Source organism: Cervus canadensis, chromosome 8, assembly GCF_019320065.1.
Source record: "Cervus canadensis isolate Bull #8, Minnesota chromosome 8, ASM1932006v1, whole genome shotgun sequence".
NCBI classification, from domain to species: Eukaryota; Metazoa; Chordata; class Mammalia; order Artiodactyla; family Cervidae; genus Cervus; species Cervus canadensis.
Window position 1 is genome coordinate 60,572,486 of NC_057393.1, and position 23,977 is coordinate 60,596,462.

At 44.7% G+C, this 23,977-nt stretch overlaps 1 protein-coding gene and 1 non-coding gene across 11 annotated transcripts in view; one reads left to right on the plus strand and one right to left on the minus strand.

Moving 5' to 3' along the window:
* The window catches only part of KCNMA1 (potassium calcium-activated channel subfamily M alpha 1), a 748,747-nt gene that overhangs the window by 240,140 nt on the left and 484,630 nt on the right, over nt 1-23,977 (plus strand). The gene's annotated exons all lie outside the window — the stretch shown is intronic.
* TRNAC-GCA lies at nt 15,623-15,694 on the minus strand. The gene has a single exon. It is a non-coding gene; the product is annotated as a tRNA-Cys (tRNA).

The following is a 23,977-nucleotide window of genomic DNA, read 5'->3' on the forward strand; positions in this document are numbered from 1 at the left end:
GGCTGAATTTGACTTTTGCTCTGCCATGTACCCATGTGACCTTGGGCCAGGGATAGTCCTACAGGCAGCACCTAACCTTGTATTGAAGTGTTATGAGGATTCAGTGAGCTAAGATTTATAAAGTAGTTAGAACAGTAGCTGGCAGAGACCAAATATTATATAAGCTGTTTGTTAAATACAGTAAATGGTAAATACCTTGAGAAGAGGAAGCATGTATTTTAATATTATAATCTCCTTTGTCTTGCACGGGGCTAAAATAATCCTGAAGCAGATTGCTGTGAGAATGAAATTAAAAGAGAGGAAAAGCACTTTGTCATTTCTTCATCCAACTGATATTATTGAGTATCTGGAAGTACCAGGCTGTCTGCTAGGTAGTTTGTTCATGATCAAAATGGAATGAGATATGGTTTCAATATTCAAGAAGCTCACAGTCTAGGGGAAAAGATATAACTTTAAGTCAATATCTAAGGATGTTGACTATGACTTTATGGATGACAAGTGACAAATATTATTCTGTTCTCACCCTCATGCTACAGATAAGAAAACCAGGGCACAGCACACAATTTTTTACTTTTTATTATTTTAATTTTTAAATTTTTTATTGAAGTATAATTGATTTACAAAGGTTTAAAAAAATAACTTAGTTAAGACAATACATCCAATAAGCCTCAGGATTGAAATTTAAAACTGGGTTTCTAGACTCTTTCTGCTGTACCATGGTGCTTCTCATTCATGAATGAGTGAAGGAATGAATGGATGTGTGAAAGACTATATTGGAGCATCCCAAAGACCCATGGCTCTGGGATGAAATCAGTCCAAGGACGTGCTTTACAGGATGAGTTCTCAGTCAGCTTGGAAAGGTGGTAAACCCCTGAAGCCATAACCATTTGTCCAGTGAAGCATTTTTAGCATTTTTGTTTTGGGATCCACCTCATCTCTAGCCCCCCTCAAGGGCTTCCTTGGTGGCTCAGAGGGTTAAAGCGTCTGCCTGCAATGCGGCAGACCTGGGTTCAATCCCAGGGTTGGGACGATCTCTGGAGAAGGAAATGGCAACCCACTCCAGTATTCTTGCCTGGAAAGTCCCATGGATGGAGAAGCCTGGTGGGCTACAGTCCATGGGGTCACAAAGAGTTGGACACGACTGAGCGACTTCACTTCACTTCATCTCTATTGTCTTACCTTGTTGCCCTCCAGGCATCTATCTCTGAGGCAAGGATGGTTTTATTTTCTGATCCTTTGGGTAATACCCAGGACAAAAGGTGGATGTGATGATGGAGAGAACAGGTATGCGACTGTTCCCTCTTTAATCTGCTTTGATCATAACGGGACCATTTGGAAGGTTTCCGTAGGTACGGGGACAATGCTTCTCTACTGGGCTTCATCAGCCACGGAATAATGATCAAGACATCAGGGAAAAGTCTGGAGTGAGGCTGGCTGGTTTCCATGGCAACCATTGCTTGCCTCAATTCTGCTCACACACTTCCTTCTTTCCACGCAGGCATATGTTTGTTTATTACTGGCTTAGCCTGGGGGTGCTCAAGTGGCTACGTAGGTGCTGTCTCCACCTCCACTGCTGAGGTCACCCTCACAGTTTGGACACAGACCCACAGGTGAATTGGCCAGAGGCACAACGTTTGCCCCACCAGGAAACGCTCTCCTTCAGGGCCTAGATCTTGTGCTGACGTCATCATGATGATGGCAACTGGTGGGTGAGGGAGCTTAGAGATGCTGATCGAGGACTATAGAGTCAGACACCATGTAGGGTCTGGTAGTGAATCACAGACTGCCCTAGAGAGGTGGTGGTGATGTGCGTACCTTTCGTAAACAGATGGCTTCTTATTTTCCCCTGGGGATGGCCTTGGGCTGCCTGAGTGTGCGTGGGCCAGAGGAACTGGATATGGCTGTCCAGCATGGGAATCACTAACCCCAGGTGGCTAGTGAGCATTTGAAATGTGGCCAGTCCAAATCGAGATATGCTGTAAGTGTAAAATTGAGTACAGAATTTTAACATGAAAGGAAGACTGCAAAACATTACTGATAATAATAATTTTTATATTGATTATATCTTGAAAGGGTAGTATTTAGGACAGTCTCACCAGAACCTAATCTAGGCTAAATAAACTCTTATTAAAATTAATTTCACCTGTTTCTTTTTGACTTTTAAAAAAAACATGCTCCTGGATGGATAGGGGGATAATTGTACCATGTGATGTACTTAATGCCATTGAACTGTAACTTAGAAATGGTTAACATGAATCTTACATTGTATGTTTCACTACAGTTAAAAGAAGGCAAAAAGAAAAAATTATCCAATGTGAAAGGAACCATCTCTTTCAGGCCTCTTTCTTAGGACCATTTTTTTTAAAAGCTCCAAGGACATCTCCCCATTTATCTCTTGGGCCAGAACTGAGTCACATGCCTGGTTCTAAACCAATTGCTGGCAAAGAAATGCGACATCGTGACTGGCTCAGACTGCCAAGGGCACCAAGGAGTGAAGCCAGGGTCTCTGTGATGAGTCACTTGCATCCCTGAAGCAGGGTTCTCTGAAGAAAGAGCAGGGAAGGGGCAGCCAACACTGCAGCCTTAAAGATGTACAAAACAGGACTTCCCTGGCAGTCCAGTGGTTAAGACTCTGTGCTTCCAATGCAGGGGACATGGGTTCAATCCCTGGTTGGGGAACGAAGATCCCACATGCTGCTCAGGGCAGCCAAAGAGAAAAAAAAAAAAAAAAGATGTACAAGAAAACCAATGTATGTGAGCTTCAGGTGAAAGCAATTTAAAAACTTCCTCCTTCAACAGTTGTCATTGTGCAGTTGTTCAGTCATGTTTGACCCTGTGACCCTATGGACTGCAGCACTCCAGGCTTCCCTGTCCTTCACTGCCTCCTGGAGTTTGCTCAAACTCATGTCCATTGAGTCCATGATGCCGTCCAACCATCTCATCCTCTGTCACCCTCCTTCTCCTCCTGCTCTCAATCTTTCCCAGCATCAGGGTGTTTTCCAGTGAGTGGGCTCTTCACATCAGGTGGCCAAAGTATTGGAGCTTCAGCTTCAGCATCAGTCCTTCCAGTGAATGTTTAGGGTTGATTTCCTTTAGGATTGATTGGTTTGATCTTGCTGTCCAAGGGCCTCCCATTTAAAGATTTGTCTTTAAATACCTACAGATTTAAATAAATGAGTCTAAATTTATATAAATTTAAATAAACTAGTTCAAATAAACTAGTAAATAAATCAGTTAAGTGTCCCAAAAATGCCTCCTAGAAAACTTAAAATTATGTATGTGTCTTGTATGATATTTGTTCTGATATGGCTGCTCCGTAGCATTTGTGGTTAATCACAGAGTCTAGGCTATTGTCTCCATCAAGTTTATAAACTTGATGAGCTTGGACAGGCTGCTTTACTGGGCCTCATTTGCTTCATCTGTATTATGGGAATAACAGTAACAATCCACTTTCTAGGGCTGTGAGCTAACATATGCAGAGCACTCAGAACTGTGTCTGGCCCATAGGAAGAACCTGAGAAGGCTCAGCTCTCATCAGACTGCAGGGGTCCAGTGGCTGTTCCAGGGCCTCCAAACCCTTCTTAGCCGGCTCACCATAGCTCCTCCAGCAGGCAGAGTGCTGACTCTGAAAAGCAGAGGAATGACCCCAAAGGGAGCTTTTAATCAGATACGGCTGATGAGCACTTGATGGATGGCTTTCCTTCTCTGGATGGTCCCAAGATGACTCTTCCGAGATGAAGGGCCTCCTCCTGAGCCTTGTATCAGTTGTGAGGAAAATAGAGAGGAAAACAAAAGATCCAAAAGAGGAAACCCTTGGATGGGTATCACCTTATCAGGTCTGAATTCATTGTAGTCAAGCCAATGGCTCTGGAATGAGCTGCTGCTTGAAGCTAGGGTGCCCAGCATACTTGCTCTCAGAGTCCCCTTTCTGACTCTTTTTAGGATCATCCCTATCAGGAGGGTGTCTGAGGGAAGGCAGGACCTGCATTTAAAGTTATTTCTGAGTCAGTGGAAGAAAATAAAATCACGGTGAATTTGTGATTGCCTTCACAGTTTTGGGGAGACCTCTGGGGAACGTGGGAGTGTTCTTTATGTCATTGAACTTAGATCACAGTAATTAGGTCTCAGCAAACTCTAGTCTCAGTTTAAATTGATACTTACAACTTAGAGAAATAAAATTTCAGTGCTAGAAGGTACCATACAAAGTACTGTAGAGAAGGAAACAGGCTTGAAGGGAGCAGGCTACATGCCATGTTTACATGGCAAATTAGTATCATTTTTCTGAAGGCGTTTTCCTTATATTTTCTCTAACTTTCAATCATTCTGAGAACTTAGGGGAAAACAAAAATGGACTTTTTGGCCACCCTGATAAGTTTCCTCTATTTTAAATTACTCTGATTTTCTGTTCTCTGCATCTTTCATTTTTCTTTATAAACTTAAAATTCTCTAATATAGAATTTATATACTTTGATTAGTGTTCAGTATTTTGTCTATCATCTAGCTTCTCTCATCTGCATTAGAATTCCTACTAACTCTATAAAAGCAAGAATTTAGTCTGCCTGGATCACTGCAGTATCGTTAGCATCTACTTGCTGGAGTATAGTCAGCGTTGAATGAATGAATCTGTTAAAGGAGGGGATGAGAGCCAAGGGGCTTCAAAGATATAGCTAATTCAGTCTCTGGAGAGATATAGCGCCATCACTTCTACCCCAAATGAGTCTCTAAGGTCAGAAGAGCACAGAGTTGTCCTATACTAAGTTATAAATAATGAATTTCAAAGAGGTCATTAGTCTTGGAACTTTGAAGTAGACAAGCCATTTCCCATCATGGTGCCCACTCTGCTGCTTGATGTAAATAGTACACAGGGTGGGTGCTTAGAGTCTCATTCCCTCAAAACAGAAGGCATTTTTTCCTATCAAGTTCCAGTAGTATTTCACTAGGTTGGAGGAAGAGGAGCAGGTCTTCCAAATGAAGGGATGCTGGAATCAAAGCTGTGAACACAGAAGCCTACTAAGCTAAGCTCTGAGTTGAATGTGGACTTGTGACTTGCATATGTGTATTTGAGGGTTCATGTGTAGGAGACTGAGAGAAAGAAGGATTAACATTTTTTGGCAGGTTCCTAAAATGTGCTTTTGTTCTTTGGAAAGGTAGGCTGAGCAAGAAAGTAATGTAAGAAGAGACTCTTTCAAGGAGCCAAACTAAGGGCTCTAGATAAAAGGATTCCTTTGTGAGGGAAATGAAGGGAGGAAACAGAGGTGATGCTGTGGTTGAACCATGGCCTGAATGAAGACCTGAAATAAGAGAAGTGCTTCTCAAAGTTAAGAGTCCAGGCTGGTCTAAGACTTTAAGAAGACTTGGGGGCTGACCAAGCCTGAGATCTGGGTGTGGAAGCCAGAGACGGGAAGGAGATGCAGGATAGAAAATGCAGAATGTTCTTCATTTTTCATGTAGCGTATGAGACAAGGATGGCTCTGAGTATGATACCTTCAACCTAATAAAGAAAGAGCTTTCAGATGATGTTATACAATATCCAAAATACTTAAAAAAAAACCTATACACACACATTCCTTCTTTTTCTTCATCTAAAGTGAACAGCCCTAGCTAATAACAGATGCTCATATTTATTAAGGATTTATTAAGTGCCACCTAAGTTACCAGGTATTTTCCCTGTGTATTATCTTTATAACCCTCACATCTCCGCAATGAAATAAGTACCATGTTTGTTCCCATTCCAAGACCCTATAGGTGAGGACACTGTGGTATGGGGAAGCTAAGTCACCTGCCTTAGTAAGGGGAAGCCCTGATAAAAATGCTGATCTGCATAGACATCAAATGTTTTACACGAGAAACATATAGCATGGCCTTTATCAGACAGGGATGAGGAGCGACTGGCCCTTGAGCTGGATGTAGTCTTGATACGATTTTATCTCATTAAGGAAGTAGTTACCAAGAGGTTGTATACCCTTTAACTCCTGTCATTCTAAATCTGTAAAATAGCTTTCAAAGATTTTAGTGTTAACATTCCAAAATTAGAGGCTGCTTTATGAAAGTTTATCTTTATTTTTCATTATACTGTTGTTATTCTTTGGGTTGATTGTTTTCTGCTTACTTTTGTCTGATCTTCTCTGTCTCCATCCTAGATGCCTTTCTTAACCACTTCTCTCTTTTTTTTTTTTTTGTATCACTCTTGTTTTCTCCTCTTAGGTATTTATCCAGGTGTTTTCTTTACTTTTCCCTTTTCTCTCTGTACCTATTAGTATCCCTTAAGTGCCCATGATAAAAGAATTCAAGTGTGTTCTTATTGCTTACTGAGTAGAAAAGAGTTTTAGGCTTTAATTTTAAAATTTTCGATGATTTAGTCAATCTCTATTTTAAATACAAAAACATTAAATTGCCTTTTAACTTAATTAGTATCAGAAGAATATTTTGATTCCCTATTGGACAGTTGATGGGGGTGGGGAGGAAGCCTCACAGTTCTCTATTAACCACAGAATTTGGTCCATTATCTTTCTTGGTTATTTATTAATCAGTTTAACATAGAAATTGTTAAAGTTTTTTTTTTTTTTAAGTGTCAAGGGAAGGCCTAGTTATTCCCCAAATATCAAATGAAACAATGTTCATGAACTAAGAACTTCTGAATAGAAACCAGACAATTACCCAGGGTGTCATCAGCATCTCATCTCAGTGTTTGTAATTGAACAATGAGAATGAATGTGTGCGTAAAGGCCATGGAATGAGGCTTTTAAATTGAATCCGGGGATGGGGTGAAGAGCTGTCATTTACAACATTACACAAATAATCCTACAATGAATAATAATTTTGTCTTGAAATTGCCTCTGTACATCCTTCCTGCCAAGTGATCACCATAGATTAGTTGGTTTATGATGAAGATAAGAGTGCTTCATATTTGCATATACTTGATGTTCACTTGTCAAGGTATTCTATCATATGCTATCTTATTTGTCATTTGAACATCTCAAATGCCCTGGAAGTAAGGAAACTGGAACTAAGATCTCGCTTCACAACATGGAAGCTGAGGATCAGAGAGGGTATGTCACATGCCTTACGACATGCAACAGCAAATCAACAGTGACAGCTGACCTAATCAAGTCTCTAGACTCTGGGAGCCAAGGCTTTTCCCGGAATGCATGTGGCAGAGGTAGATGTCGTCCTGTCTGTTGAGCTGCTGGACCACTGACACGTCCTCATCCTATCCATTGTGCTGAAAGTAGAAAACACAGCACTTTGGGGCGGTGGGTCAACTTGTCAGCTTTGTGTGCCTCACCTTAGCAAAAGACAGATTCTCCTTCCTCTCCCTGAAGAGTCAAGACAGAAGCAGATGTCTTAAGCTCTTCCTAGCTGAGCCTTTGGCCCAAACCCCAGGCACTTGTGAGATGGGGGTGGGGCAAAGAGGAGGTCCAAACACAGGACTCACAGGAAAGCAGCACCCTCACCGCTTGGCACGCGTTCCTGTGGCACCCTTCCTCTTGGATGGAGGAGTCAGTACATTTTATTTTCACCGCTTGTTGACTCCCGGGCACCCTGGGGCTGTGGTGACCAGCGTTGCTTCCGGTGGATGATGACAGAGTGCTCTCAGAACTATGCTGTTTTTTCTCAGATTTTTAAGCCATTTACATGCTGGGGATTCTTTGAACTCCCTCTCTATCCCTCACCTCACTGCAAAAAAAGAACTAACTTACTGGTATTTTACATCTAAATGTCCCAATGTTTCATTTAAAAAGTGAAGCTTTTCATTTTTTAAAAAGTTAACTTAAAGAGAAAACATACAGCAGTTGATAAAATAATTATTTTGAAATTAGCCATTTATCTTCTAGGGGAAAAAAAAAATCTGGCCTTTCTGGTATTGATGGAAGCTTTCTTCTCCCTCAAGTTGACTTTCTACATAAGGCCCTGAGGTGACCATCCTTCATCATTTACATTTACATTTGTCTGAGCCATTCAAAGTCCTTGGTGGTTCCTGGAATGAAAAAAAAAAGGTGGGGGGGGGGGCGTGCTGTCCCGTTGCAGGGTTCCCTGTTGGGTGTTCTATTGGTTCATTTATCTCTCCACCCAGGATTGACTCTCCCAGCTACCCAGGGAAATTGAACCTTGTGGCTTTTTCTGATGGAGAAGGTCTGTAGTGCCCAACTGCTGCCTAAAACTTCCCAGAGGGTACCTGATTTCCCTGGAAGGGGGCTTTGCCCAGGTGGAAGTCCAGCCCCACTCAGGGTGGTCCGAGCACCCCCATGTGCCTTTTTGCTTACCCTGCTCTCTTGGCCATGCCAGCAGCAAGTGTGCCCAGTATCTAGAGGGGCCAGGACCATATCCTGTCTGGGCATGTGGAATTTGGGTTACTTTGGATTTAGCAGGCAAGAAGTCTTGTTTCTGACATGTGTTCAGTCAACAAATTCAGAGTTTGTGGCATTCAGCATCCTCGGGAAGCAGATTTGGAGGCCAGGTGAGCGTGCTTCTCAGGGATATTTATCAGAGAGTGTCCACAAGACTAAAGTCCATGGATGGAGGGGAGCAGGCCGGGATTTCACAGAGGTTGGGCTGTGAGGCAGTCCTATTGCAGCCTCACCCAGTCCCATAGAGAAAGCTGGAACTCAGATGGTCTGCCAGCATTGCCCTGGTATGAGCTGAAGTGGGCTTCTTTTTCCTCACCCCGCTCAGTCATATAGGAGTTGGGCAGCCCCTGAAGGGCGTGACCTTGGTCCAGGCAGTTCTTTGCAGCTTAGTAAACCCTGAAGAGGATGCCAGCAGCCCTCCAAGCAGCAAATGTGAAAGCAGGTGTGGGGCAGATCAAGGCATCAACAAGGCTGAAGGAGACCAGTGATCCCCATGTTTCCTGAAGGGGGAGACTGGCCTGAAAGGCTTTTGAAAGCAGGTCTGGACAGAATCCAAAGGTCCCAAGGCCTTGATGTCCAGCCTCTATGACCTACCACTTAATCAAATAGCCAAGGATGTGTTAAGAGGGAGAAATGTGTAAATGTTTAGAGAGCAGTGAGTTGTGAGCTATAAATGGCCCTGGTGTGTTTATAAGAAATGAGCAGGCCAGAGAAGAAGCCCCAATAGGTTTTTTTCCCCCTTGGATAGAATTACCACACTGATGGATGGAGGGAGTGTTCTGGTTGTTAAATATTTGGGCCTTGGGAGTCTTCTGATGTAGTGCCTTGTGACAACTGCTTGCCGAGTGAGCTCAAGCTAGCTTCAGTTAGCTCTGGGCCACATGTTCCAGAAGGGAGGCTAGAGTTTGGAATAGGTCCCCTTTTGTGGTTGTTGGCCACTCTGCCATCCAAGGGTGTAGAACTCTGGTCGTTTTGGAGTGCCCAGCCTTGGCATTGGAGAAGGGTTTGCCTCGGCTAACTTACCACTGTGCACAGTACTCCAGGTCTGGATGATTGTGGGGAGGCATTAGATGAAGGACACTTAGCGTGATGCTCAGTAAGACGTTGACACACATCAGGACCAATCAATATCCCTTTCCAGCTCCATCTGCCGCCATCCACCCTTCCTGCACCGTCCTCAGCAGCCTTCCCCAGCTCTCCCTGCTCACTCTGAATGTCCTCCTCCCCTGCCCCTGGTCCTTTCTGCCACCAGGGGTTCCTTCAGCTGAGGATGCTTGTGTGACCTCTCTCTAAATAGCTCTGCTCGCATCTTTAGGAACAAAGTTGAAATGACATCTCTTCCACAATGTCTTCCTGGACCCACCAGCCAGAAGCAATTGCTGCCTCTTCCAACTGCCATTTCAGTCAGTTAGATAGATCCAGTATGAAAGTGGACATCGTGTTTGTTTTTTATCAGCTGGCTGGCTGGCTGGCTGGGTGAGTAGACTGGTGAAGAGATGAATAGAAGGAAACATGGATAGAGGGATGAATGCAGTGTTTCCTGATTTAAAATAACAATAACAATGTTTCAGCTTTCTTAACCTCATCTGTCAGTGGGACTAGTAACAATAACACCTACCTCACTGTGTGAGAATTTAATGGGATAGCGTTTGATATTAATACCTGAGGTGGGATAAGTGTTAGTGATTGCTGTTGTTGTTATTTTTGGAAATAACTCTGTAAGATATTCAACCCTGTGAGAAAATTATCCTTTTGAAGATTATGTATTAAAATAAAAAATTTCTAGGGCTTGTATTTCCCCTTCTAGACTCACTGCCTTATGTTACTGATGAGGAAACTGAATCCAAAAGAGGGAAGGGAGAGACTTGCCCACACTCTCAGAGTTGGTGGCAGGCTTAGTGTCAAAATATAATTTTCAGAAGTTAAAAATGTGACTCATACAAATATAGAATGTGCACATGTCAAAAATTGCATTTAGCTCTCTAATGAGGGGATCAACAAAATAGCAAAATGGAGTTACATAGGCACTGAAGAAGGAACACTGGAATAAGATCGTTAGATTAAATATAAAACTAGCTAATGTTTTACAAGGCTATAAAATCATAAGCGTTGGGATTATCTTTTCTACTGAGTAGAAATCATTTGCATTTCTACTGGTCAAATGATCATGCAACTTCACAGACGCTGAGCCTTTCATTGAAAGCAAATGACAAATCAGACAACAGTACTTTCACCTATATAATTAGCTATTCCTTTGGGCAACTGTCAAACAATGCCCCAAATATGACATTGAAGGAATGTTCTCTCTTTAATCCTGATGATAGAACCAAGTCTTCTCAGCACACCCACTCCTTCTCCTCCTTCTTTCTGCCCTCCTCATACATGCATAGAGTCTGGGTCTTTGCTACCATTTCCTTGTTCACAAAATGAGGATCATCATACCCCCATCACAGGCTAGTTCTGCTCGTATGTGGCTTGGCGTTGGGCAGGTGCATGGAAGAAGGTCATGTAGTCCCAGCACTGGAAGAACATGACATCCATAAGAGACGCAGACTTGTGCAAATAATGGCACCACCATTTGGCAATGGCTGGGACAGGCAAGGGCAGAGTGCCGTGGAGCCTGGACAGAGGGGTGAGTTGGCAGAGGAGAGGAAGAGAAAGGACCAAGACAAGAACATTAGACATGGAATCTCCAAGCCCCATACCTGGTGGTTGGTGAAAAAAAGAAGCCTGTGCTTGACCAGCTAAACAGCTTATGCAAAGGTACAGAGAATAAAAAGTAAGGTTCTTTTTTTAAAAAAGAAAAAAAAAAACCTTTTAATTTTGGATTTCGTATTGGACACAGCACAGCACACGTAGCCGATTAACAAGGACTTCCCAGGTGGCTCTAGTGGTAAAGAGCCCACCTGCCAAGGCAGGAGACTGTAAGATACACAGTTTAGATCCCTGGATCAGGAAGATTCCCTGGGGGAGAGCATGGCAATCCACTCCAGTATTCTTGTCTGGAGAATCCCATGGACAGAGGAGCCTGGTGGGCTATGGTCCATAGGGTCACAAAGAGTCACAACTAAAGTGACTTAGCGTGTATGTATGGCCAATGAACAGACAATGTTATGGTAGTTTCAGGTAGACAGCAAAGTGACTCAGCCATACATATACATATATCCTATTCTTTCTCAAACTCCCCTCCCATCCAGGCTGCCATATAACATTAAGCAGAGTTCCATGTGCTATACAGTAGGTCCTTGTAATTTATCCATTTTAAATACAGCAGTGTGTATATGTCCATCTGGAACTCCCTAAGTATCTCTTCCCCCAATCTCTCTCTCCCCCAACATCTTTAAGTTCATTTTCTAAGTCTGTGAGCCTCTTTCTGTTTTGTAAGTAAGTTCATCTCTATAATTTCAAATGTAAGGTGCTTTTTGTTGAGTGGATCTTTGTTGAGCTTTTGATGTGTGCCCAGTTCTCTTTGTTTGACCCTGGGGTGTGTGTAGAGAGTGGAGGAGATGAGAACCCTTATTGGTGACATAGAAAACAAGTCCTAGTCCTTCTGGAGTGTTTCCAGGAAACTGGGGTCTTGGGTACATTTTGGAGAAGGGGTAATAGGTGGGGAGGTGTGGAGACAAGTCAGGCTGGAGAGACATGAGTGCTTGACCTTTAGCTCAACGATGATATGGATGATAACCCTTGACCAAACAATTGATTTTTAGCCAAAAGCTTTTCTATACAGAGCGTGCAACTGCCTTCTAGGGAAGGGGAACAAGTGTAAGCACTGGTAACTGCCTCAAGAAGTTTACAGTTCAGCTAGGGAAACAGGAGACACACTCACAGGAAAAGGTCACAGTGTGTGATAGTGGGTAAGATGGCTGTTGGCTCGAGGCTTTTGGGGGAGGAGAACTCTTGGTGGCTTGGGTGGTCAGGAAGAATTTCTGGAGAGGAGACCCTCTTGATTGGGTTGGGTAAACAAAAGAGAAGAGAGGCATTCTGGGCAGGGGAATGCTCCCAGCAGAGGCCTGGAAGCAGGGAGATTTTCCAGGGTTCCTGGGAGAAGAGTTTGAACAGGTGGGATGGGTCAGGTAGTGAAGAACCATGAATGTCCAGCAGAAGAAGTGGGGTCCATGTTGTATCAGGTTAAAAACTCAGATGCTGTTATGAGCTAGGGAGATCATGCCATGAGGGAAGAGGGCCTGTTGGGGGCCTTGCTTCGTGGAGTGAGGGTCAGGGAGGGAGCAGCTGCGTTGGAGCTCTGGCTGATGTGGCCATGTGACCAGTTTGTGAATTTTCAAGGGAAGAAAGAAATATACATTTTGGTAAAGTCTGTTTTTTTTTTTTTTAAACATGTTGTCAACTAAATGAAAAAACAATAAAGTCATTCTGAGGGTCAAAAAAATAGCCGTGTGACATGCAGGGCTCCATCTTGTCATTTCTCTGCAGGCAGTGTGGTCAATGAAGGTCCTTACTGGCTTGGGTACCTTAGGGCAGAGGGAAGAGGAGGATGCTGACCTAGAGAACTGAGCAAGGAGCAGGCAGCTTCATGTCCCCATGTCCACTGTGACAAGGGGTGACAATAATACCGAGCAGGGCTCAGCCTGACCAGGAACCACAGCCCCAGAGCAGAAGACAGACTGAAGGAAAGGTTGCAAGGTGTCAGGGTCAGAGTTGAGTGAACAGTGCAAATCCAGTTTCTTTTCTTGTCTTTAAAGAAGCCTGGATGGTATTGTCCTGTTTATGTGAGGAGGGCAGGAGATCTAACCCTTAACACACTTGGGCTTATTGGAATGGTTCATAAGATGGGCTTGTGCAAAGAGCACTAAACTAAGAACTGGGAGGTCAAGGTTATAAAAGTTCCTGCTGTTTATGGAGTACCCATCCTGTGTCAGCCACTTCATACACATTCTTATTACTTCTCCTAATTCTCCAAGTTGCCATGCAAAGTAGAAAACACTGTGACTCTGTTTGTTCAAGGTCAAGGTCACAGAGCTGATCAATGGCAAGGCTGGCGCTGGAACCCAGGTCAGTTGATTGCACAGGCCAAGTCTTTCCCATGGTCCCTCCCACTCCTCTGGCCACACTATGTCCTTCACTGTGTTCCATATCTCACTGACTGTGTGACCTTGGATAGGTCACTTCCCAGCTTCTCACAGAAGAGCAAGAGAGGGAACTTCAGGGCCTGCCTGGTTCAACTTCAGGGTGCCATGGTTCTGCAATTGAAGTATTCGTATGTTGGGATTTTATGATTCTAACGGTCTTTGAATGTTTAGCTTCAAAGAAAGAACTAGGAATCGAAGATGTGTCATCTTCAGATAGGCAGTGGCAGCAGTATTGAGGATGAACTTGGCAGCCCTGCAGGAGAGAATGTGCTCTCATCATTCTTGGAAGGGCTTTTTGTAGGAAACAGGTACATGAGTGTCTGAAAAACAGATATTCCTGCACGGCTGTCACTGACACCCCAACCTGGGGGCTAGCATGCAGCTTCTACCTTTTCATCGTTCTGCTTTTCTGTCATCTATGAACGTTTGCAAACTCCCCAAAGGACCCGCAGCTTAAAAGAGAAATATTATTGATGCGTTATGTCTATTTTTGGCTTGCAGGGGTTGGTGCCTATCCAAAATGGAAGCATTAAGTTTTACATCTGTTTTATCTACATCAGCTCCTCTCTCCCCCAAATCCATTAAAAGATAACAGAAACAGAGTGTTCTTCAGGCAGCATCCGATTGGTTCATATCTGGGGGACCAATATGTCATGTCCCACCTTGCCGTAGCTGAGACATGCATTTAACCTTTACAAAGAGCCACAGAAAAAGATACAGCAAAACTTCCGTTTGCCCTTAGAGATTAGAGGAGGGTTTTTCTCTCAAATATGGAACTGTTTTTCTGACTCAGCAGGGGAAGGAGGTGGATATGAAAGCAAAAGATGTTCCCTAAGTATTTTGGGTCGTGGATCTTATTGATCAGACTTACGCAATTGGACATTTCTCTTGTGCCCACACATGTTCTCTCTCTCCTCTGTCTCCTGCTGCCTCAGTAACTTCCAGAGAGATTTGTGAAGATAAGAGGCAGCAAGAGGATGGGCTTCTGGAATCTTGCTCCACTTCCTGGGGTGGGTAGAGAAAGGCAACCTTCAAGTATAGGAAACACATTAGACCAATAGAAGGAGTTAGGTAAAGCCATCAGTCAGAATTGTTCCTTAACATTTTTCAGTGAGATGACTCCTGTCCTCAGGTGATTCTAAAGTGCAGTGGGGCTAAGAAGCAGTGGACCAGTGGCCTCAATCAGACTTACTTAGTGTTCATCAACCAGACTGACAGGAGCCCAGATTCTGATAAGCCCTCACCTTAGTCTAGAGTAGGGGTTCACACCTGTCAGATGCTTGGAATCACCTGGAGACTTTAAAAAAAAATTCCAGTGTCTAAGCCCACCTTCAGATGAAAGGGAAAGTGAAAGTCACTCAGTCGTGTCTGACTCTGCAACCCCATGGACTATACAGTCCATGGAATTCTCCAGGCCAGAATACTGGAGTGGATAGCTTTTCCCTTCTCCAGGGAATCTTCCCAACCCAGGGATCAAAGCCAGGTCTCCCGCATTGCAGGAAGATTCTTCACCAGCTGAGCAACAACGGAAGCCCAAGAATACTGGAGTGGGTAGCCTATCCCTTCTCCAGTGGATCTTCCTGACCCAGGTGTAGGAACCGGGGTCTCCTGCATTTACCAGCTGAGCTATCAGAGAAGCCCCACCTTCAGATATTCTTACTCAGTTGGTCTAGAGGGGATCCAGACAGCCATGTATTGTAAATTTTCCCAGAGTACATTGTTGTGATTTCTACTCTAGAGCAGAGTGCTTCTCAAACTCTGATGTTCAGAGTTTACCTGGAAATCTTGTTAAAATGAAGATTATGAAGACTTAAAGAAATGGCAAGACATCCCATGTCCATGGACTGGAAGATTTATACATAAATATGTCAGTTCTTCCTCAATTTCTCTACGGATTTCAAATCAAAATCTAAGCAGGACTTTTTATAGGTAAAAATAAGCCGATTTCTAACATCTGTGAAAAGGCAAGTAGCTGGAATAGCTAAGATAATTTTGAGAAAGAATATGTTTGGAAAGATCACATTACCTGATTTTAAGATTTGTTATAGACTATAGAAATAAAGTTGCTCAGTCGTGTCCGACTCTTTGCGACCCCGTGGACTATAGCCCACCAGGCTCCCCTATCCATGGGATTCTCCAGGCAAGAATACTGGAGTGGGTTGCCATTTCCTTCTCCAGGGGATCTTCCCAACCCAGGGATCGAACCTAGGTCTTCCGCATTGCAGGCAGACGCTTTAACCTCTGAGCCACCAGGGAATAAAGACAATGTGGTATTGGCAAAGAAATAGACATGTAGGTCAATGGAACAGAATAGAGTCCAAAAATAGACCCACATCAAAATTGTTTCTTGACAGAGGTTTAAAGACAATTTGATGAAGAAAGGATAATATTTTCTAGAAATAAGTTTAAAAAATTGGACATCCAAAATAAAAAAAATAAAAAACGACCTAAACTTCATACTCGTACAAAAATTTGCTCAAAATGGACCACATATATAAATGTAAAACTATAAAACTTTTAGAAGAAAACAGAGGGATATCTTTGTGGCTTGTGGTTAGGCAAAGAGTTCTTAGGCATGACATCAAAAAGACAATTCATACAAGAAAAATGGATCAGTTGGACTTTGTCAGAATTAAAAACTTTTGCTCTGTGAAAGACACTATTTTGAGAATGGAAAGACCGGTTACATACTGTGAGAAGATACTTAAAAATCACATATTTCACAAAGGACTTCATATATAGCCAGGACATATAAAGAAATATTAAAACACAGTAGCAAGAAGACAACCTGATTGAAATATGGCAAAAGACTTGAACTAACACTTCATCAATTGTTGGTGACTAACACTTTGCAAAGTGTTTCCTTGGAACTAACTCCAGAGGTTAGGAGAATCCAAGGAAGATACACTGCATTATTTATCTAAGCATAGTCTGTCAGAGTTTTCTACTTTTCTCAAAGCTCTTGTGTATTATGCTCTTTAAATACCCTATAGTTTTTGTGGGATCCTAGGCAGAGGTTCATCTCCGTATCTTGCAGGTAATAATCACGAGACCCTGGAAGGTTAAGGTCATAGAGCTTGTTAGTGCAAGAGTAAGGCAGAAACAGGTTTCTCAGCTACCAGAGCCCCCGGGGTCCCCACGAGAGGCATATCAAGTGGTCTGAACCATCGCAACACACCAAGCTTAGGGAGCAGATCCTCGGGACTCTACTGGGTAGTCAGCTGCAAACTCACACATGTGACTGTCGAATTTAGGTTCAAGTACATGATGGCACTTTGTCACGTGGTGAACCTGCAGAAAGCCATGTTATCACCTACTCCTAATTGTCTTTTCTCTGCCTCCAATTAGAGGAGGTCCTCATGAAAGTTCCAGTGTTGAATAAGAGGCTCATTAGAGTCAAACCATTCAGGCTTCAGTCCTCCTGCAGCTGACAGCTACCTTGTTGAGAGATCTTGAACAAATCAATGAAAACCTTGTCTCTAGTAGGTCCCTGGAAATGGTATCTGTGCTGTTCAAGGCTTGGGAGTGGAAGATGTCCCTGAATTGCCATTGCCTGCCCAAGGATGGCAGTGAGAAGAGCCAGGGATCTGCAGGACAAGTGGGACCTATTTCCTACGTTGAGATATTGGGGTGTGACATTTCATGCCTCTGTTGTTTGCTCCAAGTGTCACTGCCCTCAGCTGTGCTTTGGTTGATAACCTTAGATGATTCTTCTCTGCAGTTGGTTCTTGCACCTCAATTTTCTTGACAATGACTTCTCAACACTAGCTTCCTTGTAGCATACAACCTCAATTAATCCTTAGTTAACATACCACAGAGATGAAAGCCTTTTTTCCCTTGTTCCATTTTTTCCCCCTGAGCAGATTGGATTTTGTGTAGCTCCTTTGGAAACCTGCTTTGAAAGCAGGTTCAGATTCTAGCCCAGTTCCTATTTATTTATAGCCTCAGTTATTTCAGCAACTGCTGTCAAATAAAAACTCTGGTTAATCAGAGGCAGGTAAACATGCCAATTCTAGTTCATTGTCCAAGCAGCCCCCTCTGCTGTGGTGGAGGAACCAGGCCACACTGGGGCCAATTCCGGCTGCTAGAGGTTTGGACACAAACACGGTTAAGACTTGCTCCCCATTCATTCCGGGCACCCAAGTGATTATCACTTCTGTTATATGGTGGAAAAAGAAAGAAGTTATGAGCCAGGGCTTCCAATTTTGGTTTAGCCACTTGCTGGTTCTATGACTTGTAAAAGTTACTTAGCTTCTTGGAGTCAGGATTTACTCATTTAAAAATGGCAGCGTTACTAACTACAAATACAAATGAGCTCATGTATTTCTCTAGGACAGTGCTCAGTAGACAGTGGTTTCTTAATTCATGGTTCATTGAAGCTCTTTGATTAAATGTGAAGTCAGAATTTAGAGAGTGGAATGAATAAAGGAATACATGTGTTCATCAAAGATCATTGAGAATCTGCTAGGCATCAGGTATTATGAGAGCTGGTAGAGAAAATTAGATATTGTCCTGGGTGTCCTAGAGCTTACATGGTAGGGAAGAAGAGGAAAATGAATCTAGAAATGTACAATCATACATATTGATCAGTCTGTTTTTAAAAGACCTGGAAGAGAGAAGATGGTGGGGACAACTTGTCCTGGGGAATAGTTAAGGAATTGAAGCAGCAGCCTTTGAGCTGAGACCAGAAAGGAAGGCGGGATGTGGGAATTAACTGGGCAAAGAGGAGAAAGTACATGTATCCAGTCCTGAGTACACATGTTCAAGGAAGGAAAAATAAAGCCAGGGGGATCCAAGTGTAGTGAACAAGGAGTGGCCTGGCTGAAAAGCAGCAAGAGAGAAGGGCAAGAGCACATGGGCATGCTATGTTATCCTGGGAGTCACAGCAAGCCATAGAAGGGTTTTAAGCAAAGAAGTAATGTAATTCTAGTTATTAGGACTCAGTTGGACTGAATAAATGGTTACTAGGAATACAGTGCCTCCTTATGGGATGAACTCATGCACTCAGTGCTGAGGGCTGGCAGAAGGCAAGGCTGGTGGCCATTGTTAATAGTCTTTGGTGCTGCCTGACTCTGGTCTTTCATGGAGCTGGGGGCAACTCAGAGATGCTGAAGTCTCTGGATTCTGTAGGGTTCTGCCTGACTGAAGCCATAGACTTCCCCTTGTCTTGGAACTCCCTAGAAGTGAGAATCCAGAAGTTGTTATCTGTGTGGCCTGAACTGGATAATTCCAGCTTGATGATTTGATTCTACTGTTGATTGGAAGAGGAATCGTGAGTCTGTGGCATCAGCTGGAATAAACTGGGTTAAGGAAGTTCACCCTGTATTTTTCAGGGTAAAAAAAAAAGGTCATTCAAACTAAGTCAGTTGTGTCCCTCTCCTCTGACAGGAGGACCCTAAACACTCTGAAGGGAACATATGTTCTCTGTGCCCACTGCAGCCTGATCAGTGGACTGGCTTGGCCTGGAGAGAAGCGGCGACTCTTTTTTTTCTGAATGTTCCTCCTCTTTATATCCGCAAGGGGTCCAGGGAGACATTCATCAAAAGCCCCTTGCACAGATGCATCTCTCTTTATACGCTAACTATCCAGGGGAGAGTCCCTTCTTGGAAGCGTGGGCGTGGCAGAGTGAGATAAGGCTGACTCAGGCAGATGGGCAGTGGCTCCAGGTTCTGCAAGACTGTAGCTGCCCTATAAGCAGGGCAGCCAGGTCTGAGGCAGAATGGTGGCCATGATCCTTCTGAAGAAGCTCTCACATTTATTCAGAGTCTGCTATCTTCCAGGCTCTGGCCTTTCCTCAGGCCATCACATTTATCCTTCCCAGTGATGGTCCATTTTTTATATGAAACAGTTGAGACTCAGAGTGGTTACATAATGCACCCAAATTCACATGGGCAAGAAAAGGTTGATATAGATTGAATGTCTGTGTCCCTTCCACCCCCAAAATTCATATGTTGAAATCTTCTCCCCACCGTCAATGGTACTTGGAGGTAGGGCTTTTAGGAAGTGAGTAGGGCATAAGGACAGAGCTCTCTTGGGATTAGTGCCCTTATAAAAGAGGTCCCAGAGAGCTGCCTTGCCCTTTCCACCATGTGAGGACACAAAAAAAGATGACCATCTATGAACCAGGAGGCAGTCTTTCGCCACATACTACATACATACATACTACATACTACATACATACATACTACACCTGCCGACACCTTGATCTTGGACTTCCCAGCCTCTGGAACTGTGAGAAATAAATGTGTGCAGTTTATTTTTGTTATAGGTGCTTGAACAAACTAAGACTCAAGGTAGAACTGGATTTGGGTTCAGATCTTTCTGGCTGTTTCTATGTTGTCTCTTAGGCCATTCCAGCTTCTTGCATGTGTGTAATGTGGGGGAGAGGGTCTGTGATGTGTTCCTCCCAAGCTTGGCCTGATGCTAGGACACTGTCCTTGGGAGGGTACAGTGAAGGGGCATTGGATTGGGAGGATACGAGTATTGCCTTTGGCCTGTGAGTGGGCTGTCCTTTTCTCCCCAGTGAAGCAGGGTCAGCATGCCTGCCTTGTTGGTCTGCCCTTGCCAGCCTGCTGGGCGCTGGTGTGAGTTAATGGATGTGAAAGTTCTTTAGGGAGGAGAGAGCGCAGGGGAGGAGGCTGAGGTGCGAATGGACAGCCAGCAGCCTGCTAAGGGAGACCTTGGTCCTAGCTTAGCCGCAAGTGGGCTCAGCTCTCAGGGAACTGACAAGCAAGCCACACTTTGCCTGGGCTGGGTCAGAAACAACATTTCCGGAGACCACGTCACCCGCTTCCATTTGCACGGTTGAGGGAGTGCCTGGGTGTGCTGCTCCCTGCTTGGGTGTGCATCTGGGCCCTCTAATCCCTGCTCCTTAAAGCCCAGAATTAGCTGGGGTGCATCTCTTGGCCCCCAGAATGGACCACATGGGCAGAGGGAGCAGAGGTCACTGTCCTGCCTAGCCACGAGAGTCCCTCGAGCCGCTCCCAGCTGAGGCCAGCGCTGGGACGTCGGGCCCCTCCGGCTCTCCTCCTCCTGCTCCTCCTTGCAGTTTGTCTGCCGTTTGCAGTGGGAGGTGCTGGAACAATTAGGTGGCAACACCCTCCCAATTGTCTCTAATCTTCATGCTTTCAGAATCTCATTAGTTCCTGTGCTTTCCTGCTCTGCCTTCCTGTTCTTTGCTGCTGGCATATCCAGGGCTAGCCAGCTTCCTCACTCCTGGGGCAAAGATGGAATCCTAGGCGTGTGGCACAGTGACCTCCCTAGGAGGGAGGTCTGGGATTTAGGGGCACACACTGGGACTCCTCCAGGCCTGCTCCACTTCAGGGCCACCTTCGCCTTCACGTCCGCTGGAGCAAAGGGCTCTGGCTTCAGAGTTGGGCAGCCAGGGGCCTTGTCTGAGATGTGTCTAACCTTGATGATGATGATGGTGATGATCATAATACCAGTAATAGTTAAAATATCTGTCATTTACTACTCTCCTGTTTTGTGCTAATGTAGACCCCATGTCATTTAATTCTAGCAATATCCCTGTGAGACAGGCATGATACTCACTTTACAGGTGAGAAAGTTAATGCTCAGAGAGGCTGAGTGACTGCCTACAATCAGCAGCGGGAAGATGAGTGAGCCGCAGCTTATGCCCACATCTCGGTGACCCCAAGCCCAGCTCTGTCCACTGGGGCTTTCTGACCCATAACTCACGGAGACCCAGGGTCACTTACTCAGAAGACCCCCTGAAAGTGGCAGGGCTTCAGATCCTTCCAGCTCCCCCTTCTGGCAGTGAGGAGGCTCAGACCCCTGACCGCACTAACGCCCTGGCTCTTTAATTCCTACCTACCTGGGGGATTAATTCCCCCTACCCCCACGTGTCTGCACAGAGCCCCCTGTGTGCCATTGTCTGAGCTGGGCTGCAGACTCGAGAAAGTGCTGGACATGAAGAGGCTCGAGGCAGCCTGACCCAGCTACTCCTAGTTTTTCTTTTGGAGGCCTGAGAAACACATCTGGAAAATGGATAGGAAGGTGAGAAGAAGCAAGAAAAATGAGAAAAAGAAGACTAAAGACTGCAAAAGTGCAGAGGGTGCCCATCCCCTCCACCCGGTGCTCAGGGGAATATACATCTTACAGTGGTCTGAGGGGAGCAGAGTGCCCACCCTGGTACTGCAGAGGTCAAGGTGGAGTGAGATCCTGCTAGCCTTGACTCCTGGCTTGCCTGAGACCATCAGACCTGAACCAGGAGGGCTTCCTTAGCCTGGACAAAGCCTGATACTTCACCAAGAGCTGGGCCTCCCCATCCCTGGGAGGACTGGGGGGCCAGCAGCTCTCTGGCCCTTGGGTTCACAGAGGGGACAGTTCTTGGAATCTGCTCTCTCTGTCTACAGTGGCTACCCTGATTCTCCCCCAGGCTCTCATCCTTCCTCCAAGGCCCACTTACTGTCACCTCCTCTGGGAAGTCTTCCCTGCCTGCCCCAGTATCATGGCTCCAGACCTTATTCTAGAACATCAGCTACATCAGTCTCCCTACAACTTTATACATGTCTTTCTCCTTTTTTTCTAAGACAAGACTGAGAACTCTTTTAAGCATAGGATGATCTCTTCTTCTGTGCTTAGTCCTGTGAAATATTTAAAATACCACTGGCATAATTCAGCATACACAGTAAGTTTCTACTCTTGTATACGTAGATTATTCTCCCTTTCCTTGTAGTGGGAATTATTAATGCTCCTTATTATCATTTGCCCATAGTTGTTTCTTTTTTATATCTTTGGTTCCCATTGCTTTTCCTCCTTGGTGTTTTGTTTATTCAGTAGTCAGCCAATGAGCAATAATGGGCACTCGTCTAGGTGCTGGATGTGCAGAAATGAGCATATATGTAGTTTTATTGTCTTATGCAATTGAAAAGCACAGAATTAGGCTGACTTAGGGTGAGGCTCAATTCATCGGCTTAATGATGTCACCCCTGGAGCTGAGATTCCCGTGGGAGCTCACTTAGGGGTTGAGTATATGAGGGGCCCCTTGCCTGGGTACACCTCAAGTCTTTCTTGAATGAGCGGTTCATCTGGTAATGAATGAGGCCACCTAGACTCCCGCACACTTGTTCCTGGAGTTGGCACTTCTCAGGTTTCATAATGAGAACAGGCTTTTTTTAGGGGAGCAGGTGTGTGGTAGATTCTGGATCCCTCCACGCTGTCTTTTGATGGTTCTCAGAGAATTGCACGTCTCCAGTCTGATTTGGCTGAGCCTGTCTGTGTCACCCCCACAGGGCTATGCTGTTTGTTCCTGGAGCAGAGAGACATCTGTCATCCTCCACTGAGCCTTGGCAGATGCCACATTCAAATAAGCAGCACCCGTTGAAACACTCAGACAGCAGCAGCTATGTCATTGCCACCCTGGCTTAGACACTGCACCCTCGTTTACCTGCCCTTCCTCCTGCTGGGGAGGCCTTCCTGCTGCTCCCACGCTGCAGGTACAGGACCAGGGGACCTCTGTGTGCCGTGATGCCCAACAGACTTGAGCAAGAGGATTTGCACCCAGGAGATGTGAAGAAGGCTCTCACCACAGAATTGCGGGTTGTAAGCACCTGCTGGGCAGTGAACACATTTCTGCCTTTCCAGGTTGGAACAAGTCTTAGATGGCCAATCCTGAGCATAATGGGAAAAGCACACAGTACATCACCTCCTCTGGGATATGAATGGGTCTTCCTAGAGGAAGCGCCTCACTTGGCCCCTGTTACCTTCAGAAGTGAGAGCTTAAGGAAGTGGTCTGGGCACACATTGAAAATGGGGCTTACTTTTAGTATTAAGGGGGAATGGAGGATGGGCTGCTCATATTCTAAAAGAGGGGAGGCTTAACTGAGGATGGCTTTAAAACAAGATTTAGATGAAGCAAGTCAGATGAAGAGATCGATGAAGGTGGTGGGATGAGAGGAGAAGAAGCAGGCATACATTCATGTCTAAGTATATGAAGGTCCTGCAAATATTTTATAATGATGTAGAACATTTCCTCTTTCTTTATAAACTCACTCTAGTTTTTGATACTTTATCACTCCCTCCATGTGGGTATAGCAGTAACAATCCTCAAAGGTATTTGTGGACTTGTCTTGGAGAAGTCTAGGTTGAGTGTCAGGGTGGTAGAGCGTGTCCTCCTTGGTAGGCTCCTGGAGGAAGAGGGCTGTCTGGAGAAAGATGCTGGAGGGCCAGGTCCCTGGAGCCTCTGAGAAGGAAAAGAATAGATGAGTCCAAGGGCAGGGGGAGGCAATCATTTATTAGGTCCTAGGAAGTGTCCTGGTGCCATGTTCCAGATGGGAAGGCTTGGGAGATATGGGTTCATAGTTTACATCCTGCTCAGGGTGGGGAGTAGTGGTGGAGGTGGGTGTAGAAAAGTGGGGAAGGAGATTGTTACCTCTGTTTAACCAGATCTATTGCAGAAGGTCAGTAAGTGAAGTCCTACTCTTGACTATGCGTGCCTACAGAAGATTCCAGTGGAAGAAGACTTGTCTCATCCCGAAAGCTTCCTGGAAGAACGTCTGATGAGTGCAGCTGCATCTC